General features: G+C 44.1%; 1 pseudogene; it reads right to left on the bottom strand.

Moving 5' to 3' along the window:
* Positions 1-2764: 2764 nt before the first annotated feature.
* Positions 2765-8901, bottom strand: part of LOC110332958 — an 8685-nt pseudogene continuing 2548 nt past the window's right edge.

The following is an 8901-nucleotide window of genomic DNA, read 5'->3' as shown; positions in this document are numbered from 1 at the left end:
ACACACACACACACACACACACCAGGTAGACATTATATCATATTCCAATCAAGAGAGGTTTTATGTCTACTCAAAATGCTTTGTTTTGTGTTTTGATTTTCAGTGGTGGTGTTAAAGCAGCCAGAATCTTTCCTTTTATCTTTTTGTTCTACTGGCTCAGTTAACTAGTTGAGCATCTCCCCCATTCTATTTAAGTCCCGTAACCTCGCTGAGACTGGCCTTGAACTCATGACCCTCCTTTCAAGTGCTGAGATCTCAGGTGTGTACCATTATGCTTGGAATTGAAGTTTCAAATTTCTCTGCCACAACCCAAGACATATACTTTCATTTCCAACCCACATTCAGACAAACCATGCTCTCAAAATGATTTAAAATCAGGTTTAAGAATACCTATCTGCATTAAAAGGCTTCGTTGAAGTCTTTTAAAACCCATTAAAACCAAGAACCAGATATGTAGCTCTCAGCTGGTATCCAAGAATAACTGGGGGCTAGTGGATGGAGAATGCTAAAGTTCTTTGCACATGCCACAGCACATCTGATGCCAGAGGCTCTTAAATCTCTTAGTGCCAGCTCTTCCTGCTGAGTGTCAGGGCCACACCTGGTGGACTGTATGCCCTGTGCTTAGCAATCTTAGCATGAACTGTGCTCGAAAGGGATTGGTCATTAACGAGTACTGATCAAGTAAAGCTTGCGGTATGACATCTTATACGTTAGATCTCTCTTCATTGGGTTGCAACCAAGACTGATGCTTACTTACATCCACATCCTCATGGACATAGGGAGGAGGAGCATCAGTATTCTCAACAGCAGCACTGACCAAAGTCATGGAGTCATCTTGATTTGTTAAAACCCATTCTTCGTGGCTTGTTACTGTTGTGCCAGGAAGTGTTCGTGAACCCCAAAAGACCACCAAGGGGCTGATTCTGATGCATTCGGATCTCTTTATTACAGAACTGATCTTGGACCTCCTGTCGGCCTTGACATGGGAAGGCATAGCCCTGAGCATAGTTTTAGGCAAGCATTTGTAGAGGCAAGAAGGGGTTATCTAGCCTGAGACACATCTGATTTGGGGGGCATTGTGGCCTTTAACATAATTGGCTAGTGCTGGGAGCCAAACCATAAACTTAACTTCTGCTTTCCTCTTGGTGGTTGTTAGGAAGTCAAGTGTCAGGGGCATATTTGTAACCTGGAGATGTAGATTTGTTGGGGAATAACCTGGAAGCTGGTACTAGCACAGGCTTGTTAGTTAATTCGAGTTTAACCTTAGGCCTATTCTCTAAGATGGTGTCTGAACCTAAGATGGAGTTGGTCTGGTCTCTCATTACAGTCTGGTAGCTCATTTATACCCAGCTCTTCTTGCACCTCACTCCATTGTTCTATACCACCAGCCTGTTTAGGAGCATCCAGGCTGGAAGCCTGCAGTTCAGTCAACATGATCTCCCTCTTGTTCTTTAATATCTGGCTCATCCATGTGGGATTCTATCTTCTCTGTCATCCTTCCATGTGGCCATGGTGATCTTAGGAGAGCCCCATATGGGGACTCCAGGTGCCTCTCCTGTTCTCTCTGGAAAGAGTCTCTCCTCAGAGTCCTGTTTGAGCTCTGTGTCAATATCTATTTCATGTAAATCCTTCAGAAATGGAAGAGATTGCTCTCAGAAAGCCCTTAGATTGAATTCCTGATCTAAGAGAATCAACTCTGGGGAGCCAATGCCAATTTCTGGCAAGAATTTAGACTTGTGCTAGCAGGATTTTTTTTTTAAGATTTATTTATTTTACGTATGTGAGTATACTGTAGCTATCTTTCAGACACACCAGAAGAGGGCTTCATATCTCATTAGAGATGGTTGTGAGCCACCATGTGGTTGCTGGGAATTGAACTCAGGACCTCTGGAAGAGCAGTCACTGCTCTTAACTGCTGAGCCACCTCTCCAGCCCCCCCCCCTTTTAATCATTCTCATTAGTGGCTGCTTCCTGATGAGACTTGGAGGACAACGTATAGAGTAAGGAACTATCGATTGTAACATCCATGTGCCCTGCAGAGTTCCCAGATGTCATAGCAGCACAGTCTTATGGGGTGCTTTCCAACCTGGCACCAAAATGAAGGACACTGTGGTCTGAAGGAGCATATTCTGGTTTAATCTGTTCTTCTACAACTTGCGATCATTGATGCTATTTTTGTCTTCGCTGGTAAGTCTCCTGACTTTTACTAGACGGAGATATGAAAGGCCTCCAGAGACAAACAAACGAACAAAAAAGCTGCTTGGTTAACCCAAGCTGAAAGATCAGTGATCAAGTTAATAAATAGCAGCCCTAGTTACTTCTCTGTTCCTGTGATAAGACACTACAGCCAAGGCAATGTTGAGAAGGAATCATCTAATTGGGGCTCACACGGTCATCATGGTGGGGTGCATAGCAGCAAGTAGGCAGGCATGGCACTGGAGAAGTAGCTAAGAGATTATGTCTGATTCACAAGCAAGAAGGAGAGAAGGAGGGGAGGAGGGAGAAAAGGGGAAGGAGGGAGGGAGGGAAGGAAGAAGAGAGATGGAGAGGGGAAGAAGGAGAAAAGAGCAAGGGAGGGGAAATGGGAATAGCTTTGGCTTTTGAAACCTCAAAGCTAATCCCCAGTGACACACCTCCTCTAACAAGGACATACCTTCCAATCCTTCCCAAACAGTTCTTACTGCAGCAACACACACACACACACACACACACACACATGAGCCTATGATGAATTCAATCACCACAATAGTTTCAATTACTTCCTTCATTGGATTTCTTGAAATGTTACATATGAAGCAGTCACGAAGCACTCAGCATAGGCCCTTTTGGACTCCCCATATGTTATCAGAACTGGAAAAACTCGGACAGCAGCATTTTCTTGGTAGCTTTCTGACCAACTTCCCTTCAAATATGTTCAAAGTTGGCAGTACAGACTTTTCAAACATGAAGCATTCTACAGTTACAGCACATCTCACAAAGGGGAGGATAAGACACTGTGCAATCTCCTTCCCAGTCCTGGGAGCCATCTTGCACATTGGAGCCTCGGCTACTGTCTTCATCACTACCTAGGGGGACAGCTCTATAAGGACAGGGTACACTTTGGTCTCCCCATCAAATCACTACCAGTCTTCTCTAACAGTGCCAACAAAGCTACCTTAATTGTTCTCCTCCTCTGATTATTCTCATCTTTAGGAAAGTTCTAACCCCAATGAATAGTAAATATTTGGGGAAAGCATATGGTGTTGAAGGCCAGTTCTCCTGAAGTTATTGGAGCTGTTGTTCTGCCAGCTCTCCTCTACAGTAGATTCTGAATCATCAAATCTGCTAGTTCTTTTCAAAACAATACAGTCTCTTTCACAATGCAGTCATCCCTGATAACACCAGCAAACGGCAGGGCATCATTTATCTGTTGTTTGTTCTCACTTGTGGTATACTTGTCTAGCTTCCCATGTCAACCTTTCATTGTGTGAGATGAGTTCCAGGAGTCTGTGTGCGTCCTCCAGCAGCCCCTCCTAGAGCTGCAAGAGGTGTGAAGTCTTGTGCTCACCCACAATGATGACGGATGCTCACAGACTGCCTTTCAACTCCCAACCTTCAATTGGTTCGCTTACTATTTTTACTACATCTACAGTGACTTGTCCCACTGACATCTTGAAATTCCCAAACTCATCCTTGAAGGCTGGGATCAACTTCTTCCAAATTGATGCTGATATTCCGACTTCCTGTAAATCACACATGTTCTTAGTGGCAACTACAATGGCGAACCTTCCCGAGTTTTTAACTTATTTTGCCAAAGAACTCACTATCTATGCCAACTGTGGCCTTGAGAAAAATTCCTTATTTTTTGAGTAAGGCTTGCCAGGTGTGATGGTGAAGTACTCAAGAGACAGAGGCAAGAGATCAATGCAAGTCTGAGGTCAGCCAAGATTCCCATGCAAGGTCCTATCTCAAACAAACAAGCAAACAAATCAGGCATGTGTGTGTATTCATACAGACATACACACACACACAGACACACACACATGCACACACAGATAAATGTATCAATCTAAAATCAGACCTCAGGCATATATACACACATAGACACACAAATGACATATATTCTCATATCAGAATGATTTCATGATTATGGGCTGCAGAATAAGTCTGTCACAGCTATAGAAACAGCATCGGTCTCATCAAACATCTTCCTCAGAGGTTTGTGGTGACCATGTACCTTCTCAGTGAGTAACTTGATTCAGCATCTACACGAGCACTCTCTGTTCTGCTCTGCTTCTCTCTTTTAAATCACATCAACTGTTTGAGACCATTCTACGGGTTTACAATGATCTAGCCCAGCCCCCACTTCCAGTCCTCCTGACTGCTATTCTCTTTCAACTTCATGGGCCCACCCCCCCACCCCCACCCCTGCCCCAACTGAGTCTGCTCAGGCTGCCAGTATGAACATGGATAGAACACGAATGACCTCTCAGGAGCAGCCTCATTGAAGAAATCCTGCCCTCCTTCTCCCAGCAGCCGTCAGCTTCCCATAGCTCCTCAGCAGAGGGTGAGGCTTCATGACCACCTCCCAGCTCCACACCGAGATCTTTGTCTGGTTTGATCCGCTGTAACCCCCAAATTACTGATACTATGGAGACTTCAGTGTTGTATATAGACAGTTTGCCTCTGCTTCCTCTGCCCCCCCCCCGAAACTCCCATCATCCCTCCAGCCCATGGGCAAGCACAATAAGCAGACAGCTGGTTTCTGTGCAGCAAGCCCAGGGCTCCCCCTCCCTCCTCTGGCCACTCCCCTAGCGTTAGAATGGCACCACCCATAAAACTCCCCCCTTAATGAGGACACTCTGAGGAGATAGCTCCAGACATCCTTCCCACCTTTGTGTCTCCAGAAACCACCCCTCCTCCTGATAAGCAGCAGGACTCCAGGTGCCTGTCCCTGAGACCTTAGAGAAATAACAAGTTCAAGGGAGACTAGGGCCTCATCTTTAAATCATGGAGAAAAGGTAATCAGAGGTCAGATCACAGACAGTTAGGACTGGCCATGAAATTAGTCCCTGAACAGACACCCATTAACATCCCCCCAACTTCCGTACCATTCCCCCAAATGATTACAGCCCTCTACTCCCCTTTTCTGTGAACATTCATGGGATTCCTAACTATACTGTGTATAAACCCAGTGTTTTCTGGACTGAGGGTCACTTGCCAGCATTCACTCGGTGAGTTCGAACTTGAAACAATAAGAGACTCTTTTTCGAGTTACAGCAGACTTCACAATTCTGGGGGTCATCTGAGTGGACTCAAGGCACAAAAAATGATCTTGCGCAGATCCCCTGTAGGTCATAATCACTGTGAGTTCCTATGTGTAACTGCCTTGTTTTGTCCTTCAAACACTGTTCCAGCATAGTCATCCACTGCCTCGGGCTCTTATGATCTCTCTGCCCCTTGTTTGGGATGATCCATGAACCTTTGGAGGATGGCTGGATCAGCATTGTCCTATTCAGGGCTGAGCAGTCCACAGTCTCTTATTCTCTACACCTTGACCAGTTTATGTGTTAAAGCAGATACCATCTACTGGGGGAAAAAAAAGGTTCTCTAATGAGTGCAAGAGATGTGCTAAGCTATGGATATAAGTCATTGGGAGTCAATTTAACACTATACACATGTTGCAAAGGAAAGTAGTGCATTCTCTCCTGGAGTCTATGACCTACCTAGCCATAGGTTATATCTTTAATAATAGTGCCAGGAATGAGTTCTGTCAGAGTGCTTCAGATCCAATTGCAAAGTGCCAGGGGGCAGCCCTGGCATTCAGGTGCTGAGACAGGATGCAGTTTGGACAAGACCAAAGGCTGATGAGCTCTGACTTTACAACTCTCTCTTACTGTTCTGGGGGTCAGCAGTTGCTGGTTTCTGGTGGTTTAACTCTTTCCTTATCTCTTTGCTATTCTATGGCCCAAAGCCAGAGGCTTCTGACAATTTAACTCCTGCTGATATCAGGGGAAAAGAAACTTAGTTACTTTGGTTCTTTTCTCTTTTATGTCATAAGTCAACTTGGTTTTGTCAAGAAACAAATTATCTACCTTATGTCTTATTATTTTGAAGTCCTGTGTAGATAAGCTAGCCCATCATTTATTTTCTGTCCTTGCCCCTACAATAAATTGTCCATTTCCAGTTTATGACCACTACCAGGTAGTGGCCTCATTTCTAACCTAGAAGGAATGTTTTTCTTGATTGTAAATTTGTTCCAAACCTGCTTTCTTCTCCTAGTACAATTATCCTGAAACACATGAAAGTTTACAGAGCTCTATTCACAGCTTTTACTCTATAGGGGGCTTGAGATTGCTTGTATACATTTAGGACTTCTAAAAAAAATTCATTATGAGAAATTATGAAATCATTAATTCATCTACACAGCATTACTATATGAAAATACATATTCATATTGCTTCTGCAGGACATCTGCCCAGTAGGGTAGTCTGATGCCCAGTAATCATTAGGCTATGCAATAGTGACAGGAAAGATACATCAGCAGCAAGAAGCAATCCTGGGATGAAGTCTCTTGAGGATCCTGCATCTCAGAGAACAATGGGCCATCTCCAGAAAGCTGACTTGCTAAGCCTTTCTTAGATGGCTTCGGACAGGAAATGGTTGTTTACTCCCATATTCTGGCCACTAATGCACTGGTGGGCATATCCTGCTAGGCTGGTCGTAATTGTAACTTGAAAAACAAAGCTTGATTGATAGCTTTTCTCTTCTACTAGCTTGCATAACACCTATGTAAGTTATCCAATACAGACAAAGCTTCCAGGGTAGTGCAAGCTTGATTTCCTCAATGGTCTATTTTAAATGGATTTTTAAGTTATTAATATGACCCCCCCCACACACAGTAATCAAGGCAGAGTCCTATGGGTTTATTTAATCATCTTAACACAATTACTGGGGGATAACTTTTAATCTATTTTTCTGTACACTACACTGTCTACTTTCTAGCTGCACTCCCAAGTACTTGCTGTTTTGAGTCTTGCCCAACTATGTCTGCTCCGTCAGTCCATCTTCAGGGGGCATATAACTTGACCACATGCGTCTGCTCCATCACCTCTAACGGAGACCTTCTGTTCTCTCTGTCTCCTTTTTCCTTCTTGTGGTCTCTACCTGTGACCCCCCAGCCTGGTACCTGAAATTTCACCTCCCTCTATTCTCCCCAGTAATTGGCTATAGACATTTTTATTTAGCCAATAACTTTAAATTGGGGAGAAAAGTTTACAAGCATCACTTGGGTGTCTGTGAGGATCTGGGGTAACCAGATCCTGGGGACCAATATTTAGCATTTGAATACAGAGCAACACCAGACCAACCCCCCCGAACAGTCCATGACTCAAGTATAGGTATCTTCAGCAATAAGGCCTCACCACCATTTTTTTTTTTTCATCACCATGGCCCCGACTGGAGCCATGTGGGAGTAAAGAGGCAACCTGACAGTGAATAAACTACAGACACAGATACATATAGCAGGGATCCTCTGTGCTGTATTTAGTCTGTTATGGAGAGGACTTACTATGAAACCATAGTAACTTATTTTATTAGGGTCTTGTCTTAGGGTCTCCATTGCTGTGATAGAACACCATGACCAAAAGGAGCTTGGAGAAGAAATGGATTATTCCCCACAGTTCCACATTACAGTTCATCAATAAAAGCAAGAAGGATGGGAATTCAAGCATGGCAGGAGCCTGGAGGTAGGAGCTGGTGCAGAGGCCATGGAGGGGGCTGCTTTGGCTTGTTCAGCTTGCTCAGCTTGCTCTCTTGTAGAACCCAGGACTACTAGCCCAGGGATGGTCCGGGCCTTGGCCTATCAATCATTAATTAAGAAAATGTTCTACAGGCTCTAGCCTACAGCTCCCCTAATGGATGCTTTTTTTTTTTTTTTGGTAAATCGAGGTTCCCCCCTCTCCAATGGCTTTGTTTGTGTCACGTTGACATAAAGCTATCCAGCATACCCCAAGTTGAAAAGGCTCTGTAGGGGGTTGTATCAGGCTGTAATCACCTGGGTGGAAGAAGCTTACGTTGCTGGTTTTTGCACACAATGTGCACTGGCTGGTTTCGTGTGTCAACTTGACACAAGCTGGAGTTATCACAGAGAAAGGAGCCTCCCTTGAGGAAATGCCTCCATGAGATCCAGCTGTAAGGCATTTTCTCAATTAGTGATCAAGGGGAAGGACCTAGCTCAGAGATGGCCTGCTTGGTAAATATTTGTTGACTTAAAATGATGAGATTAAGGTGTGTGCCAATAATCACATGCCTTAAAAATACATTAAAAGAAAGGATGCATTAACATATTGGTAAAGTAAATCAGACAAGATAAGCACTCTAGGTCAATTTGGAGACAAATAATTTAACTCTAAATTCAGTCCACACCAATTGAGAGGGTGTGTTCATTTGCTCCTGAATAATGTTGGTTTGGTTTGGTTTGGTTTGGTTTTGTGTTTTGTTTTTACTTCAGATGCAAAATGACAGAATGGAACTGAATCTGATTCTTGGCTGTATGCATTCTGTGCCTGTGGTAATGGTAGTCTGAAAACATTCTACATTATAAACACACACCAGAGAGGAGGACACTGTTTTTCTCATAAGTGATGCAGACAGAAAGTCCAGGACATCCCTGTACCATGTATGCTGCACCATGTGGGCATATGTTGCACTATGTGGATATATGCTGCACCAGTGGGTATATGCGGCACCATGTGGACATATGCTGCATCATGTGGGCATATGTTGCACCAATGGGTATATGCTGCACCATGTGGGTATATGCTGCACCATGTGGGCATATGTTGCACTATGTGGGTATATGCTGCACCAGTGGGTATATGCTGCACCATGTGAGTATATGCTGCACCATGTGGGCATATG

The sequence above is a fragment of the Mus pahari genome, chromosome 15 (assembly GCF_900095145.1).
Source record: "Mus pahari chromosome 15, PAHARI_EIJ_v1.1, whole genome shotgun sequence".
Taxonomy (NCBI): domain Eukaryota; kingdom Metazoa; phylum Chordata; class Mammalia; order Rodentia; family Muridae; genus Mus; species Mus pahari.
The sequence above is the reverse complement of the archived record's forward strand: the minus strand, read 5'-3'. Positions and strand labels throughout refer to the sequence as shown.